General features: G+C 39.3%; 1 protein-coding gene across 6 annotated transcripts in view; it reads right to left on the bottom strand.

The window, feature by feature from the left end:
- The window catches only part of THRA (thyroid hormone receptor alpha), a 672980-nt gene that overhangs the window by 114063 nt on the left and 539090 nt on the right, over nt 1-19827 (bottom strand). The gene's annotated exons all lie outside the window — the stretch shown is intronic.

Genomic DNA, 19827 nt, shown 5'->3' with positions numbered 1-19827 from the left:
GGTGGGTTGGTTGTATGGGTGGTGGGTTTTAATGTTGGGGTGGGGATTTGTAATTTTTTTTACAGGTAAAAGAGCTGATTACTTTGGGGCAATGCACCGCAAAAGGGCTATTTGTAATTAGCCCCTTAAGGGCTATTTGTAATTTATTGTAGGGTAGGGCTTTTTCATTGGGGGGGGGGGGGGTTATTTTGTTAGGGAGATTAGATTAGGTGTAATTAGTTTAAAAATCTTGTAATTTTTTTTTATTATTTTCTGTCATTTAGTGGGGTTTTTTTGTACTTTAGATAATTTTATTTAATTTAGGGAATTAATTTAATTATAGTTGTAGTGTTAGGTGTAATTGTAACTTAGGTTAGGTTTTATTTTACAAGTACTTTTGTCTTTATTTTAGCTAGGTAGTTATTAAATAGTTAATAACTATTTAATAACTATTGTAGTTAAAATAAGTACAAACTTGCCTGTAAAATAAAAATAAACCCTAAGCTAGCTACAATGAAACTATTAGTTATATTGTAGCTAGCTTAGGGTTTATTTTATAGGTATTTAGTTTTAAATAGGAATAATTTAGTTGATAGTTATTTTATTTATATTTATTTAAATTATATTTAAGTTAGGGGGGTTATAGGGTTAGACTTAGATTAAGGGGTTAATAACTTTAATATAGTAGCGGCGATGTTGGGGGTGGCAGATTAGGGGTTAATAAATGTAGGTAGGTGTCGGCGATGTTAGGGACGGCAGATTAGAGGTTAATAAAATGTAACTAGTGTTAATGAGGCGGGAGTGCGGCGTTTAGGGGTTAATATATTTATTATAGTGGAGGCAATGTCCGGTTTGGCAGATTAGGGGTTAAAATTATTTTTTTTAAGTGTTTGCGATGTGGGGGGACCTCTGTTTAGGGGTTAATAGGTAGTTTATGGGTGTTAGTGTACTTTTTAGCACTTTAGTTAAGAGTTTTATGCTACAGCGTTGTAGTGTAAAACTCTTAACTACTGACTTTTAAATGCGGTACCAGTCTTGACAGGAGAGGGTCTACCGCTCACTTTTTGGCAGACTCATAATACCGGCACTATGCAAGTCCCATTAAAAAATAGGATACGCAATTGACGTAAGTGGATTTGCGGTATTTCCGAGTCTGGCCAAAAATGTGAGCGGTACACCTGTACCTGCAAGACTCGTAATACCAGCGGGCGTTAAAAAGCAGCGTCGGGACCGGCCAAAGCTGCTTTTTAAAGGGACACTCAGGTTAAATTAAATTTTCATGAATCAGATACAGCATGTAATTTAAACAACTTTCCAATTTACTTCCATTAAAAAAAATGTGCAGTCTTTTATATTTACAATTTTTGAGTCACCAGATCCTACTGAGCATGTACAAGAATTCACAGACTATACGTATATGCATTTGTGATTGGCTGATTGCTATCACATGGTACAAGGGGAGTGGAAATATGCATAACTTTGAAATTTGTTATTAAAAAATCTACTACTCATTTGAAGTTCAGACTAAGTGCTATTGCATTGTCTTGTTATCTTACATTTGTTGTTTATGCAAATCTAATGTGTTGACTGGTCCTTTAAGCCTAACGCAAGACTCGTAATCTAGCCGTAAGTGCATACACTTTAATTTACAAGCAACTGATGGACAAACACTTAACACTGCCATCTTGGTGGAGCTTGAGAATCAATGGACTGAAAATGGAAGCCTAGTAATTCCCACATACCAATAGTAGAAAATAACCCAAATATGGTGACAGGGCTTTGCTGTACTAGGCCTACAAGAGCAATATCTCTGTCAAAGTCCTTTTTTCTTCAGGCTCAGGATAACAAGGAAATGAGGTCAGAGCTATCAATTTTGGTAAATAAATTCATCCTGTGATAAAAGATAAGGAACTTGAGCAAATTACCATTGACTCTATTCTGCTGGGCACGCCGAATCTTAAAGCAGATTCTCTTAAGATAAATTATCCATGGAAGGAATAGGAAATACTATATGCCCTCTAATCTTTGCCTTAAACAATTTGTCAGTAGAGATAAACTTCTTAAACGTTCATGCTAAAGCAAAACTCACAATCCTGAGCTTCCTATTATAATGAAAAGAGTAAGAATCAGAAGAGTAACTGCTTCTACAAGTGGACCCAGAATCTGAACCCTTCTATGAGCCAGAGACAACAGAAGAAGATCTGTGTCAAAACCACTTGGCAACAAGTGCATGGCAGTGTGTTGTTCTTTAGGTGAGGAAAAACACACATGTAGCAAAGGAGGAACAGAAACAAAGTGTGCTTCCAAGTGCAATGACATTTGTTATCCTCTTCATGAAAAATGACAGTCTATATAGTGCTCATTCTCATGACTGATGACATTTTTCAAATCAGTACTACCTAATTACTTTATTAGGTAAGACGTTTTAATCACACTTTGGAGCTAACTGATGAGGAGGACCTGCGAGTGGTAAAGGTTGAAGAAAGAAATTCCTTTGAGGGTTGCAGAGGTTACGAGGATCACTTGGGAGGGGGATTGGGTTTAAGTGGATCAGGTTAGAGTTAATTGTGCCAGGGCAAGGAGATAGGTTGGTTGTAATGAGGTGTAAAGTGGATGATAACTTATTTTTTATTATCCACACTGAGTTTTGGCTGTCTTAAAGCTGCTGTATGTCAGGTAAAACACAGAATGCAGGGGTCTAGTTATGATCCGCTGAATCCTCCTCCAACATGCCCCTTGCCTGCTCTGTCAAATTTATACTGAAAACAGTAGCGACAAATGGTGGTGACCTCTGGGAGCTTTACCACAATCCAGATATCCCTGGAAGTCTCTTCAGGGAATTCTCTCACACACTGGCCTATACAAGACCACCACATACTTGCAGGCAGTCCTGAATGACTGTTAGGTATCAAATACCTTTATCAAATTCTTAATCTGCAGTATAAAACAAGAGGAGGGGTATATGTAGGAGAAGGAATTCCAAGAAAGTAATAGGCTGTATAGCCTTCTGCTATCTGAATATTGAAAGCTAAAAATAGGAAAATGCTTATGAATAAATACATTTGGATTTTAATATTACAAACACACACACACATATATATATATATATATATATATATATATATATATACATTTGTTTTTTTGTTTATTATGTATACACATACATACACACACTATATGGCCAAAAGTATGTGTATGCTTGTTGAACATCCCATTCCAAAACAAAATGGCAATATGGAGTTGCCCCCCTCTCTTTGTGGCTGCCACTCTTCTAAAAAGGCTTTCTACAAGAATTTGGAGTATGTCTGGGGAAATATGTGCCTATTCAGTGATAAGAGTATTTGTGAGGTCAGGCACTGATGTTGGACGAGAAGGTCTGGGTCACAGTGTTCCCATTTATCCAAAAGGTGGTCAATATGGTTGAGGTCCGGACTCTAGGAAGGCCACTCAAATTCCTTCACAACAAACTTGTCAAACCATGTCTTCATGGACCTTCCTTTGTGCACAGAGGCAAAGTCCCAGGAAAGGGACTTTCCCAAACTGCTGCCCGAAAGTTTTTTAAAATGTCTTTGTTTCCTGTAGCACTAATATTATCCATCACTGGAACTAAAGGGCTTAGCCCAAATCCTGAAAAAAAGTTCCAGACCACTATCTATCCTCCACCAAAGTTTAAGGTACACACTATGGGCTCCATGTACAAAGCAGCGTAATCTGCTCCGGAGCCCTTGCAGGGCAGGTTTGCACATGTGAGTCTGCTTCCTGCAATGTAAGATGCAGCGGTCATTAGACTGAGACTGCTGCTTCTTACACTCTTTGCTGAGGTGTCGAAGAGAAATCACTGAGAGGTTGCACGCTCTCAGTGATTGATGGTCGCGCGAGTGAAGGACAGCACATTACACACTCAGCGGAGTGTGTAATGATGCATACAGGCAGTTGAGAAGTTGTCTGCACGCCATGTAATACATAGACACAATGCATTCCGATAGGTAGCATTTTCCTGGCATCCACCAAACCCAGATTCTTCCATAAGACTGCTAGATAGTGAAGCATAATTCATCACTCCAAAGAAAACACTTCCATTGCTCCATAGTCCAGTAGCAGCGTGCTTTACAACACCCCAGATAAAGCTTGGCTATGCGCATGTTGATGAGAGGCCTGTGTACAGCTGCTCAGCCATGGAAAACCATTTTCATGAAGCTCCCAAAGCACACAGTTCTTTTGCTGAAGACGCTTCAATAGGCAGTTTGGAGTGAGTGATGCAACAGATGACAGGCAATTGCTACCACTTCACGTATAAGCTGTTGTTGCTCTTAGATGCTTCCACATCAGAATAATATCACTTACAATTGTTTGAAGCAGATCTAGTTGAGCACAAACTCAATGAACTGACTTGTAAAAAAAAGTGGCATCCTATGACAGTGCCATATTTTAATAAGCAGCATGTAGGATCAGCACACATCCAATGGCCACAGCCTACACAAATTCAGTGAGTTAGGTGACACACCTTCCAGGCCTCCCTCTGATGACCTCCACAAATAGCAAGAAACAACAGATGAAGGTGGCACACTTTCAATAAAAGAAACCTTTAATAGAAGAGCAACGTTTCAGGACTCCTGTCCCTTTCTCAAGCTACCCCGAAACGTTGCTCTTCTTTTAAAGGTTTCTTGTATTGAAAGTGTGTCACCTTCATCTGTTTTTTAGTGCCATATTTCAAGTCACTGAGCTCTTCAATACGACCCACTGTACTGTCAATGTTTGTACATGGAGATTTAATAGCTTTTATGCATCTGTTAGCAATGTGTGCGGCAGAAACACCTTGACTCAATAACTAGATGTCCATATACTTTTGGCTATACAGAAGTATATTGGAAGTAAAAGAGACATGATACTCAAAGTCAAGTTTTTAACCTATTAATGCCATTATTATTATTTTTTTCCAGGAGACCCACTTTAGAAAAGGGAAACGTAAAGTGTTCCATTACAAATTTTACCCCAGCTATTACTCCTCAAGCAGAGTGAAAAACATAATTTATGCTTACCTGATAAATTTATTTCTCTTGTAGTGTGTTCAGTCCACGGGTCATCCATTACTTATGGGATATATTCTCCTTCCCAACAGGAAGTTGCAAGAGGATCACCCAAGCAGAGCTGCTATATAGCTCCTCCCCTCACATGTCATATCCAGTCATTCGACCGAAACAAGACGAGAAAGGAGAAACTATAGGGTGCAGTGGTGACTGGAGTTATAATTTAAAATTTAGAACCTGCCTCAAAAAGGCAGGGCGGGCCGTGGACTGAACACACTACAAGAGAAATAAATTTATCAGGTAAGCATAAATTATGTTTTCTTTTGTTAAGTGTGTTCAGTCCACGGGTCATCCATTACTTATGGGGTACCAATACCAAAGCTAAAGTACACGGATGATGGGAGGGACAAGGCAGGAACATTAAACAGAAGGAACCACTGCCTGTAGAACCTTTCTCCCAAAAACAGCAAAAGTGTCAAATTTGTAAAATTTGGAAAAAGTATGAAGTGAAGACCAAGTTGCAGCCTTGCAAATCTGTTCAACAGAGGCCTCATTCTTAAAGGCCCAGGTGGAAGCCACAGCTCTAGTGGAATGAGCTGTAATTTTTTCAGGAGGCTGCTGTCCAGCAGTCTCGTAGGCTAAGCGTATTATGCTATGAAGTCAAAAAGAGAGAGAGGTAGCCGAAGCCTTTTGACCTCTCCTCTGTCCAGAGTAAACGACAAACAGAGAAGAAGTTTGTCGAAAATCTTTAGTTGCCTGTAAGTAGGACTTCAGGGCACGAACCACGTCTAGATTATGCAAAAGACGTTCCTTCTTTGAAGAAGGATTAGGGCATAACGATGGAACAACAATCTCTTGATTGATATTCCTGTTAGAAACAACCTTAGGTAAAAACCCAGGTTTAGTACGCAGGACTACCTTGTCTGAATGAAAGATCAGATAAGGAGAATCACAATGTAAGGCAGATAACTCAGAGACTCTTCGAGCCGAGGAAATAGCCATCAAAAACAGAACTTTCCAAGATAAAAGCTTAATATCAATGGAATGAAGGGGTTCAAACGGAACACCCTGAAGAACTTTAAGAACCAAGTTTAAGCTCCACGGAGGAGCAACAGTTTTAAACACAGGCTTAATCCTAGCCAAAGCCTGACAAAAAGCCTGGACGTCTGGATTCTCTGCCAGACGCTTGTGTAAAAGAATAGACAGAGCAGAAATCTGTCCCTTTAGTGAACTAGCGGATAAGCCCTTTTCTAAACCCTCTTGTAGAAAAGACAATATCCTAGGAATCCTAACCTTACTCCATGAGTAACTCTTGGATTCACACCAATATAAATATTTACGCCATATCTTGTGTAAATTTTTCTGGTAACAGGTTTCCGAGCCTGTATTAATGTATCAATAACCGAATCCGAAAACCCACGCTTTGATAGAATCAAGCGTTCAATTTCCAAGCAGTCAGCCTCAGAGAAATTAGGTTTGGATGGTTGAAAGGACCCTGAATTAGAAGGTCCTGCCTCAGGGGTAGGGACCATGGTGGACAGGACGACATGTCCACTAGGTCTGCATACCAGGTCCTGCGTGGCCACGCAGGCGCTTTCAGAATCACCGATGCTCTCTCCTGTTTGATCCTGGCAATCAGTCGAGGTAGCAACGGAAAAGGTGGAAACACATAAGCTATGTTGAAAACCCAAGGGGCTGCTAGTGCATCTACCAGCACCGCACCCGGGTCCCTGGACCTGGATCCATAACAAGGAAGCTTGGCGTTCTGGCGAGATGCCATGAGATCCAGATCCGGTTTGCCCCAACGACGAATTAGTTGAGGAAATACCTCCGGGTGGAGTTCCCACTCCCCCGGATGAAAGGTCTGGCGACTTAGAAAATCCGCCTCCCAGTTCTCCACGCCTGGGATGTAGATCGCTGACAGGTGGCAAGAGTGAGACTCTGCCCAGCGAATTATCTTCGAGACTTCCAACATCGCTAGGGAACTCCTGGTTCCCCCTTGATGATTGATGTAAACCACAGTCGTGATGTTGTCCGACTGAAATCTGATGAACCTCAGTGTTGCTAACTGAGGCCAAGCTAGAAGAGCATTGAATATTGCTCTTAATTCTAGAATGTTTATCGGGAGGAGGCTCTCCTCCTGAGTCCACAATCCCTGAGCCTTCAGGGAGTTCCAGACTGCTCCCCAGCCTAGTAGGCTGGCATCTGTTGTTACAATCGTCCAATCTGGTCTGCGAAAAGTCATTCCTTTGGACAGATGAACCCGTGACAACCACCAGAGAAGAGAATCTCTGGTCTCCTGGTCCAGGTTTAGCAAAGGGTACAGATCTGAGTAATCCCCGTTCCATTGACTTAGCATGCATAGTTGCAGCGGTCTGAGATGTAGGTGCGCAAATGGCACTATGTCCATTGCCGCGACCATTAAGCCGATTACTTCCATGCACTGAGCTACTGATGGGCTTGGAATGGAGTGAAGTACACGGCAAGCATTGAGAATCTTTGATAACCTGGACTCCGTCAGGTAAATCTTCATCTCTACAGAATCTATATGAGTCCCTAGAAAAGGGACCCTTGTTAGTGGTAACAGATTACTCTTTTCCACGTTCACTTTCCACCCATGCGACCTCAGAAATCCTAGAACTATCTCTGTATGAGACTTTGCATTTTGAAAACTTGACGCTTGTATCAGAATGTCGTCTAGGTACGGAGCCACCGCTATGCCTCGCGGTCTTAGTACCGCCAGAAACGAGCCCAGAACCTTTGTAAAAATTCTCGGGGCCGTAGCCAACCCGAAGGGAAGAGCTACAAACTGGTAATGCCTGTCTAGAAAGGCAAACCTTAGGTACCGATAATGATCTTTGTGAATCGGTATGTGAAGGTAGGCATCCTTTAAGTCCACTGTGGTCATATATTGACCCTCTTGGATCATGGGTAGGATGGTCCGAATGGTTTCCATCTTGAACGATGGAACCCTTAGGAATTTGTTTAAGATTTTTAAGTCTAAGATTGGTCTGAAGGTTCCCTCTTTCTTGGGAACCACAAACAGATTTGAATAAAACCCTTGCCCCTGTTCCATTCGCGGAACTGGGTGGATCACTCCCATCACTAAGAGGTCTTGTACACATTGTAGAAATGCCTCTTTCTTTACTAGGTTTGTTGATAACCTTGACAGATGAAACCTCCCTTGTGGAGGAGAAGTTTTGAAATCCAGAAGGTATCCCTGAGATATAATCTCCAACGTCCAGGGATCCTGTACATCTCTTGCCCAAGCCTGGGCGAAGAGAGAAAGTCTGCCCCCACTAGATCCGTCTTCGGAAAGGGGGCCCTGTCTTCATGCTGTCTTAGGGGCGGAAGTAGGCTTTCTGGCCTGCTTGCCCTTGTTCCATGACTGGTTGCCTTTCCAACCCTGTCTGTAACGAGCAGTAGCTCCTTCTTGTTTTGGAGCGGAGGAAGTTGATGCTGCTCCTGCCTTGAAATTACGAAAGGCACGAAAATTAGACTGTTTGGCCTTTGATTTGGCCCTGTCCTGAGGAAGGGTGTGGCCCTTACCTCCAGTAATGTCAGCAATAATTTCCTTCAAGCCGGGACCGAATAAGGTCTGCCCTTTGAAAGGAATTTTTAGTAGTTTAGACTTAGAAGTTACATCTGCTGACCAGGATTTAAGCCATAGCGCTCTGCGCGACTGTATGGCGAATCCGGAATTCTTAGCCGTAAGTTTGGTTAAATGCACTACGGCATCCGAAACAAACGCATTAGCCAGCTTAAGGGTTCTAATCTTGCTCAAAGATTCATCCAATGGTGCTGTGCGAATCACCTCTTCCAGAGACTCAAACCAGAATGCCGCTGCAGCAGTGACAGGCGCAATGCATGCAAGAGGCTGTAATATAAAACCTTGTTGAACAAACATTTTCTTAAGGTAACCCTCTAATTTTTTATCCATTGGATCTGAGAAAGCACAGCTATCCTCCACCGGTATAGTGGTACGCTTGGCTAAAGTAGAAACTGCTCCCTCCACCTTAGGGACCGTCTGCCATAAGTCTCGTGTGGTGGCGTCTATAGGGAACATTTTTCTAAAAATCGGAGGAGGGGAAAAAGGCACACCGGGTCTATCCCACTCCTTGCTAATAATCTCTGTAAGCCTCTTTGGTATAGGAAAAATGTCAGTACACACCGGTACCGCATAGTATTTATCCAGCCTACATAATTTCTCTGGGATTGCCACCGTGTCACAATCATTCAAAGCCGCTAACACCTCCCCTAGCAACACGCGGAGGTTCTCAAGCTTAAATTTAAAATTTGAAATTTCTGAATCCGGTCTCCCCGAATCAGAACCGTCACCCACAGAATGAAGCTCTCCGTCCTCATGTTCTGCAAATTGTGACGCAGTATCAGACATGGCTCTCGTGTCATCGGCGCGCTCTGTCCTTAACCCAGAGCTGTCGCGCTTGCCTCTTAACTCGGGCATATTGTATAATACTTCTTTCATAACATTAGCCATATCATGTAAAGTGATTTGTAAGGGCCTTGATGTACTTGGCGCCTCAATCTTACGCACCTCCCGAGCGGGAGACGAAGGTACTGACACGTGAGGAGAGTTAGACGGCATAACTTCCCCCTCGTTGTCTGGTGATAATTTCTTTATCGGTACAGATTGACTTTTATTCAAAGTAATATCAATACAATTGGTACACATATTTCTATTGGGCTCCACATCGGCTTTTAAACATAATGAACAAGCAGATTCCTCTGTATCAGACATGTTTAAACAGACTAGCAATGAAGCTAGCAAGCTTGGAAATTACTTCAATAAGTTTACAAGCAATATAAAAAACGCTGCAGCGTTTTTTTTAAAAAACACAATTGAATAACAAAGAACTAGTTCAGTTATAGTCAACAATTCTTTAAATGTATTAATTAGCAGAGGATTGCACCCATTAGCAACAGGATGATTAACCCTTCAGTACCCAAAACGGATATCAAATTAAGATTTAACACTTTTATCACAGTCAAACACACTGTCACAGGTCTGCTGTGACTGATTACCTCCCTCAAAAACGAATTTTGAAGATCCCTGAGCTCTCTAGAGACGTCCTGGATCAAAGAGGAAGAAGCAGGAAGACTGTGCTAGAATATTAACTTCGCAACAAGGCGCTAAAAAAGGTCCCTCCCACTCCTATTACAACAGTGGGAGACCTGATATAACGGTTTCTATGCAGAAATATACGTTAGCCGTGTGGGAAAAAATCATGCCCAAAAAGATTTATCACCAAAGTACCTCACGAAACGATTAACATGTCAGTAAACGTTTTAAAAAACAACATTTCAGATGCTGTGTAAAGTTATTACTAAGCCTGCTACCAGTCACTTCTACTGCAGTTAAGGCTCACACATTATATTAGTATTAACAGTATTTTTTCAGTCAGTCTAGTCCCTAGAAAATAACTCTACTGTGCATACATTTATCAGCCTGATACCAGTCACTACTACTGCATTTAAGGCTGTACTTACATCATACGGGTAACAGCAGTGTTTTCATAGTCAATTCCATTCCCAGAAAATATTGTACTGCACATACCTCATTTGCGGGAGACTCCGCATGCTATTCCCATTTTCTGAAGTTACCCCACTCCTCAGAATGTCGAGAACAGCCAGTGGATCTTAGTTACGCCTGCTAAGATCATAGAAAACGCAGGCAGTTTCTTCTTCCAAATACTGCCTGAGATAGAAAAACAGCACACTCCGGTGCCATTTAAAATAACAAACTTTTGATTGAAGAATAATTAAGTAAAAACTCCAGCTCCTCTCGCGACCTCCTTCTTTGTTGAGGGTTGCAAGAGAATGACTGGATATGACATGTGAGGGGAGGAGCTATATAGCAGCTCTGCTTGGGTGATCCTCTTGCAACTTCCTGTTGGGAAGGAGAATATATCCCATAAGTAATGGATGACCCTTGGACTGAACACACTTAACAAGAGAAAATAATGGAGTGGGTATTGTTATTAGGAGGAATATTCCCTTTCAGGTGCAACAAGTTATAAAAGATACTGAGGGAAGATATATTATCCTATCTGGTCTCTTATTTAATTGTCCACGTAAACTAGCTTGTTACTACAGCCCCAATATTAAACAACAAACGGTTGTGTGGGAAGATGCTTGAACATGCTAAAGGCCCATTGATTATGAGAGGAGATTCCAATTTTATGCTATATCCAACTAAGTTTTATCTTCAGGAACATCCTCAGTCGCTTTGCAAACCATTAGGAAAACCAAGCATTACATCAACACTCTAGCGGTTCATGGCGCTTTACGAGTTTATTATCCATCGTCAAGAGATGACACTTTCTTCTCATATCCCCATAGCTCATTTTCAAGAATAGATCATATCTTGTATGTCACCAACCTGGCAAGGGTGCACTCTATAATGATAAATGACAGGACATGGTCTGATCATTCTCCTGTTAGCTGCCTACTTCTTTGGCCCAATATACCTAATAAAGACTTTGTTTGGAAATTAGATAATCTTTTACTTACAGGCACTGTTATTGGAAATACTATTCAAATGAACATCAGTGATTTTTTAAATTTTAATACAAAGTCTATTACTAACAATGTAACCTTTGGGAAGCACACAAATGTGTAATATTGAGTGAATTCATTAAGCTACAGACTCAGCAGCATAAAGAAAAAAATATTTATTTAGAAACAATCTTGAACAAAATGAATTATTTAGAAAGACAGTTTTTAAAAGACCCCTCTAAAAGGTATCTCCAAGACCCTATTGATAATACTAGAAGGGAGATTGATATCACATTTCACATAGATTACAAAAAACAAGCATATCCCCGGAGGGTGAAGTTCTACGAAAGCGGCAACAAGCATGGCAGTCTATTTGCCAACTGTCTTAAAAAAACGCACCTTGAAATCATAAATCTTATCAATACGAGGCCAAACCCTTCCAAAATTATTACACCCAGCTCTATAACTTTAACAACCCCCATACATACTCAGGGCCTCTCTCCCTTCAAGGGACTTCAACTAACAAATATCTAGCTAAACTATTAATGCCTAGATTAACTTCAGATCAGATAGAGGCCCTAGCCTAGACAAACCAATTTCTCTTGAGGATGTAAGCAGGACTACATATTCCCTCCCAAACCAAAAATCCCCAGGACCAGATGGATTTGCTTATGAATATTATAAAAAATATAAAGACATACTAGCACCACAATGTTTATCTCTTTTTCAAGATATGGGAGCATGGACCCACTTCACCAACCTATCAGTATTAGCCCACATTATCCTCATCCCAAAACCAGGTACAAAATCCAGATTTAGTCAAAACTATAGGCCTATATCTTTATTAAATTCTCATGTTAAGATTTTTGGAAAACAAATTGCGATTAGAATATATACCTTACCAATCTAACATATAAAGACCAAGTGGGTTTTGTACAACGTGAAGCAAAAGAAAACAAACACAGTCCAAACTTGACATATTATGCTATATCTCACGAAATCCCTTCAAGTCATAATATCTACAGATGACGAGAAAGCCTTTGATAGGGTCGATTGGGGTTTTCTCAAAGCTATTCTACTTAAAATTGGATTTTAGGAGTCAAGTTATAAACTCTATATTTTCTTTGTATACTACACCCTCATGGGGAAACACCCTACAGAAAGGTTACCATTAGTTATTTGCCATAACTAATTGTACAAGACAGGGAAGCTCTTTATCGCCTATTAGAAGCTTTAGCATCCAAAATCCATAAAAATAGTGATATCTAGGACATATCGACAGGAAACCTAACTTGCACAGCATCTCTCTTCGCAGATTACATACTTTTAACCTAAATCAAACCCACCATTTTCATACCAGCCTTATTAGCAGAATTTGATGATCTCCATAAAATAACTAATTTCCTTATTAACAAATACAAATCTAAAATTTTACATATAAACCATTCAGCTAAAGATATAGCAGATTTAAAATATATTTATAATTTTGAGTGGCAAAGGAACTCTTTAAAATAGGGATGCACCGATACTAGTATTGGTATCGGTACCGATACCAAGTATTTGCATGAGTACTTGTACTCGTGCAAATGCACCGATACTTAAACCGATACTTCCACTTCCTACCCATATGCTATCTTGTGGCGTTTTTTCAAACTGCATGTTCCCATTTCATTTTAAATTGGAGAGGAGACTAAACTAAAAATAGTAGTAAAATTGTTTACTACTGTTCTGCCAATACAAATTGTTGTTATTTGTATTATTGTAGGAGAGATCACTGTACCTCGTTCAGACAAACCCCTGAAGTACTGGGCAGTTAATAAACAGATTTCCAGCTCTGGCTAAAATGGCCCAAAAATATCTTTCTGCCCCATGCAGTAGTGTGGAAAGTGAAAGACTGTTCAACTTAGAGTCAAACCTCCATACAAATGTCAGATTGATGTTATATTCAGCCCTACAACCCAATTGTATCACCCCTTTAAATTTAATATTTTATTGTAATATTTTTTAATTATAAACATGTTCAGTGAACTTTTTTATTATTTCATAATGTCTTTTGAATTACAGTCCTTTATAATTATAAAGAAGGAATCTTAAATAATTAGTCTGTATTGTGTTTGGTAATCTGTCACATGACATAAAAAAAGTATCGGTAATTGGTATCGGCGAGTATTTGAAAACAAGTATCGTACTTGTACTCAGTCATAAAAAAATGGTATCGGTGCAACCCTACTTTAAAATATCTTGGTGTTCACCTGACCTTAACAAACCAATGTTCTCCCTTAACAATGTAGTGGATTTATCTTCTAGGTGCTAAAAAAACACTCTTGGTGGGGCAGATTAGCAACAGTAAAAATTAATTTTCCCCTGAGACTCCTGTATGTATTTTAAGTGCTCCCAATTCCACTCCCTAAAGCACAACTCCGATAGGTACAGAAGGTTCTAAGTGATATTGTTTGGAACAAAAAACATCCCAGAATAAGTAAAGCAATGATGACACTACCTACAATGCAATGAGAGTTAGGCATGCCAGATGTAACTAAGTACCATACATCAATTAATCTTCAACCTACTGTATATTTGTTTTTTGCATTTTGAACATAAATTAAGGGCGGAACTGGATAACATTAAAGGTAATTCTTCACATGTATAAGATGCTTGAGGTATTCTGCAAGACCTGAATAAATATCAATATATTCAAAACCCAATAATATGTGAAACTCTGATGATCTGGTATTTCTCGCTAAAATTATATCCTCATATTTCCTCTACCCCTTTATCTCAATGACCAGATGTTTGATACAGCCTCACTCTCCTTCAGCTCATAGAGACATCTGTATATATCATTCAAACTCAAAACTAGAGAGGAACTAATGGACTCAAGTCCTCTTAATTTTAACAACTGCTTATCTTCAGATGGTCTATTATACTGAAACGCATAAATCTAAAGTAACATGTTGAGAGATTTAACCAACTTTGAAAAACTTTGCACAGCATATTCTTCTCTGCAACATGTTTTATCTCTGTTATACAATATTATCTAACAAGCTCCCCCAGGCAACATACCACAATACTTAGAAAGCTAGGAACGTGAGATGTGATGCATAATCCTATCTCAAACAGCATCACAAATGTACACTTGCACTATGAAGTCCTCTTCTTCGTCCAAGCTATTAGAAATCAACTAAAATATCCTTTGTCGCTGGTACTTTAACCTTAAAAGGTTATACAAAATCTTCCCTAAACAAAATATGAAATACAGGAGATGTGGTGCTGAACAAAGAGATATATACATATGTGGTGGACATGCCCTATAATTTGACTTTTAGTCTATGGTAAAGTCTGAAATAGAAAAGACCCTAGATAAGACACTATCTTTAGATCCAATGACATGGCTATTGAATAAATCACCATTAGGCTTAGTGGCCACCCAAAAGTGCAATTTAAAATTATGCTTAGTGGGGCTAGCTCTCTATTAGTCAAAAATTGGAAAACTTGTGAGTGCCCTTCTGTTCAACAGTGGTGGAGGGAAGTTTATGATTTACTAATATATGAGAAACTTCGTTATATTGTAGGGGACACTAGAGATAAAACAGAATTTATGTTTACCTGATAAATTACTTTCTCCAACGGTGTGTCCGGTCCACGGCGTCATCCTTACTTGTGGGATATTCTCTTCCCCAACAGGAAATGGCAAAGAGCCCAGCAAAGCTGGTCACATGATCCCTCCTAGGCTCCGCCTTCCCCAGTCATTCGACCGACGTAAAGGAGGAATATTTGCATAGGAGAAATCATATGATACCGTGGTGACTGTAGTTAAAGAAAATAAATTATCAGACCTGATTAAAAAACCAGGGCGGGCCGTGGACCGGACACACCGTTGGAGAAAGTAATTTATCAGGTAAACATAAATTCTGTTTTCTCCAACATAGGTGTGTCCGGTCCACGGCGTCATCCTTACTTGTGGGAACCAATACCAAAGCTTTAGGACACGGATGAAGGGAGGGAGCAAATCAGGTCACCTAGATGGAAGGCACCACGGCTTGCAAAACCTTTCTCCCAAAAATAGCCTCAGAAGAAGCAAAAGTATCAAATTTGTAAAATTTAGTAAAAGTGTGCAGTGAAGACCAAGTCGCTGCCTTACATATCTGATCAACAGAAGCCTCGTTCTTGAAGGCCCATGTGGAAGCCACAGCCCTAGTGGAATGAGCTGTGATTCTTTCAGGAGGCTGCCGTCCGGCAGTCTCGTAAGCCAATCTGATGATGCTTTTAATCCAAAAAGAGAGAGAGGTAGAAGTTGCTTTTTGACCTCTCCTTTTACCAGAATAAACAACAAACAAAGAAGATGTTTGTCTAAAATCCTTTGTAGCATCTAAATAGAATTTTAGAGCACGAACTACATCCAAATTGTGCAACAAACGTTCCTTCTTTGAAACTGGATTCGGACACAAAGAAGGCACGACTATCTCCTGGTTAATGTTTTTGTTAGAAACAACTTTCGGAAGAAAACCAGGTTTAGTACGTAAAACCACCTTATCTGCATGGAACACCAGATAAGGAGGAGAACACTGCAGAGCAGATAATTCTGAAACTCTTCTAGCAGAAGAAATTGCAACCAAAAACAAAACTTTCCAAGATAATAACTTAATATCAACGGAATGTAAGGGTTCAAACGGAACCCCCTGAAGAACTGAAAGAACTAAATTGAGACTCCAAGGAGGAGTCAAAGGTTTGTAAACAGGCTTGATTCTAACCAGAGCCTGAACAAAGGCTTGAACATCTGGCACAGCTGCCAGCTTTTTGTGAAGTAGCACAGACAAGGCAGAAATCTGTCCCTTCAAAGAACTTGCAGATAATCCTTTCTCCAAACCTTCTTGAAGAAAGGATAGAATCTTAGGAATTTTTACCTTGTCCCAAGGGAATCCTTTAGATTCACACCAACAGATATATTTTTTCCATATTTTGTGGTAGATTTTTCTAGTTACAGGATTTCTGGCCTGAACAAGAGTATCAATGACAGAATCTGAGAACCCTCGCTTTGATAAGATCAAGCGTTCAATCTCCAAGCAGTCAGTTGGAGTGAGACCAGATTCGGATGTTCGAACGGACCTTGAACAAGAAGGTCTCGTCTCAAAGGTAGCTTCCATGGTGGAGCCGATGACATATTCACCAGGTCTGCATACCAAGTCCTGCGTGGCCACGCAGGAGCTATCAAGATCACCGATGCCCTCTCCTGATTGATCCTGGCTACCAGCCTGGGGATGAGAGGAAACGGCGGGAATACATAAGCTAGTTTGAAGGTCCAAGGTGCTACTAGTGCATCTACTAGAGTCGCCTTGGGATCCCTGGATCTGGACCCGTAGCAAGGAACCTTGAAGTTCTGACGAGAGGCCATCAGATCCATGTCTGGAATGCCCCACAATTGAGTAATTTGGGCAAAGATTTCCGGATGGAGTTCCCACTCCCCCGGATGAAATGTCTGACGACTCAGAAAATCCGCTTCCCAATTTTCCACTCCTGGGATGTGGATTGCAGACAAGTGGCAGGAGTGAGTCTCCGCCCATTGAATGATTTTGGTCACTTCTTCCATCGCCAGGGAACTCCTTGTTCCCCCCTGATGGTTGATGTACGCAACAGTCGTCATGTTGTCTGATTGAAACCGTATGAACTTGGCCTTTCCAAAAAACTCTAAGCCATCTCCGTGGAGATGTTGCCTGTACAACGGCAAAGAGAATGACTGGGGAAGGCGGAGCCTAGGAGGGATCATGTGACCAGCTTTGCTGGGCTCTTTGCCATTTCCTGTTGGGGAAGAGAAATCTGGATATTTTATATTTTAAGATATTGAAAAGCACACACCAGATAGGAGAAGAAGAAAACACAAAATGAGTCTACACTATGCTTTATATTTTCCCTCTAACGATTCTTATCCCATCAAGAAATAGGTTATATATATAAAGCACTTAATCCACCAAATTATCCATAAAGACATAGCTATATTATTAATTGTTTTTTGTTTGTTTGTTTTTTTTCTTTGTATCACACGTAAAATTGTTGTTTCTAATTCAATATGGACAATAAAAGGACTGTTTGAACTAAAACAAAACACCTTAGCCGGAAGGCAAAAGATAAAAAGGAGCAATCTTGAGTTTTATGTACATTCAAGTTTAATAAAGTTGGAAACTATATATATATATGTATGTATATTACAGAGCTTTGACCTTTTTGTTTAGAAACAGAAATATTAGCAAGTGAGTTTAGTTGTACATAACCATGCATTTCCTGGTAGTTTCATTTTAAATTTACATAACCTTTTTCAGGCAAACAAATTAAAATAAATAACTATATATTTAACTGTTGCTCTTTCATATACATGCTAAATATTTTTGAGTAATACGTTCCTTGAAAAGGAGAAATACATTGACTTATTAAAGGATTATGGGCCAGATTACAAGTGTAGCAATGTTTGCACACGAGCGATAAGGGGTTTATCGCGGGTCTTTGTGATTGTCGGGCTTACGCTCGTATTACGAGTTGAAAGTAAACGGGATCATTTGAGTGGAATCGCGATTTACACTAGAATGATTACCGCGACTTCAGAGCTCTGGTTAACTTTTGCAAAACACATAAAGAATACATTACAAAGTACAGTTACACTCATAATAACACCATCTAATTAAATATAAAAAAAAATTACAAAAATATTTCACATAAAAGTTATAAGGGCTCAACGATATGAGGTCTCAGGTGTTAGGGGGGAAAAAAGGGCACGAATCAGATAGAGCATGCAATTTTAAGCAACTTTCTAATTTACTCCTATTATCAATTTTCCTTTGTTCTCTTGCTACCTTTATTTGAAAAAGCAGACATTTATGTATAGGAGCCGGCCCATTTTTGGTTCAGCACCTGGGTAGTGCCTGCTGATTGGTGGCTAAATGTAGTAGCTACCCAGGTGCTGAACCAAAAATGGGTCGGCTCCTATGCTTACATTCCTGCTTTTTCAAATAAAGATAGCAAGAGAACAAAGAAAAATTAATAATAGGAATACATTAGAAAGTTGCTTAGAAATGCATGCTCTAGCTGAATCATGAAATAATTTTTTTGGGGTTTTGTGTCCCTTTAACGTTGAGATACATACATATACATGTCTTAATATAAATATATATATATATATATATATATTAACATTATGGACCATTATGGAGTGCATTGGAGCCCTTTGCTATATTCATTTTTATTAAAAGGTTTTAACTATGTATTTACTGTAAATATTTCACATTCCAATTTTCTGCACATAGAATATGTATTTATAAATAGATATTCCTATATTTATCTGTATATATCTATACCTTTATATAATTATGTATATATATATATATATATGTATAAATATATATTGTACTAAAAAAACAGTATATACAGTATATATAAATATTTATTTATGAATAAATAGAACATATTCTGCTATGTGCAGAACATTGTAATGTGAAATATTCATATTTTCATGCCGGGTTAGCGCACATGAGAATATGCCATCAGGTTTGCACGAGAGTGTTTTTTTTACCCCACTTTTTTCTCCATTGATTTCTATGGGGTAATACGTGAACGCAATATTCTAACTTCTGCTTTTTGCGCTCATCGAATACAGTTTACTTTTAACTCCTAATATAAGCGCAACCCAAACTATCGCAAAAATCTTACTTCTTGTGCAATTAACGTTCGAGCGTTAATTAGCGCTCCACTTGTAATCTGGCTCTAAAATGTATGATTTTTAACTGTCCTAAAAAATTGGGAATTGCTCTGGGACAATCACAAATTGCTTTGTATTTAGCAACAGTCCATTGAGAGTTTAGGAGAACTGACTACTTGCTTACTGAAAATGTCTCTTCTGTCAAGCATTATGCATTAACATGTCTGGTAAATTCTCAGCCTGAGTCAGCCATATTGAAAAAAGAGACAGTGAATGAATGTAAGAATGGCCATTTTTTTTAAATCTAGCAGCTGATCACTTGTAACACAGAAATATATTAGAAGATTAGTATTTAAGATTAATATTTTATGATGCAATTAGGGAAAGTATTGAGAGAATATCAATTGACATATGGTTTAACAAGATGATAAGCAAAATCAAATATATTTCTGGAAATAGATTTTACACAAGAAGATGCATACAAAATATTCATGGCGATAAACACAACCATTATGGACCTAAATACACATGCATGAAAAGCCCATAAATGCTAACCCGGAAATACAATGAGGTACCTAGAGAAAATCGTTTGTAGACATTTACATTTATGAAAGAACACAC

The sequence above is a fragment of the Bombina bombina genome, chromosome 1, assembly GCF_027579735.1.
Source record: "Bombina bombina isolate aBomBom1 chromosome 1, aBomBom1.pri, whole genome shotgun sequence".
NCBI classification, from domain to species: Eukaryota; Metazoa; Chordata; class Amphibia; order Anura; family Bombinatoridae; genus Bombina; species Bombina bombina.
The sequence above is the reverse complement of the archived record's forward strand: the minus strand, read 5'-3'. Positions and strand labels throughout refer to the sequence as shown.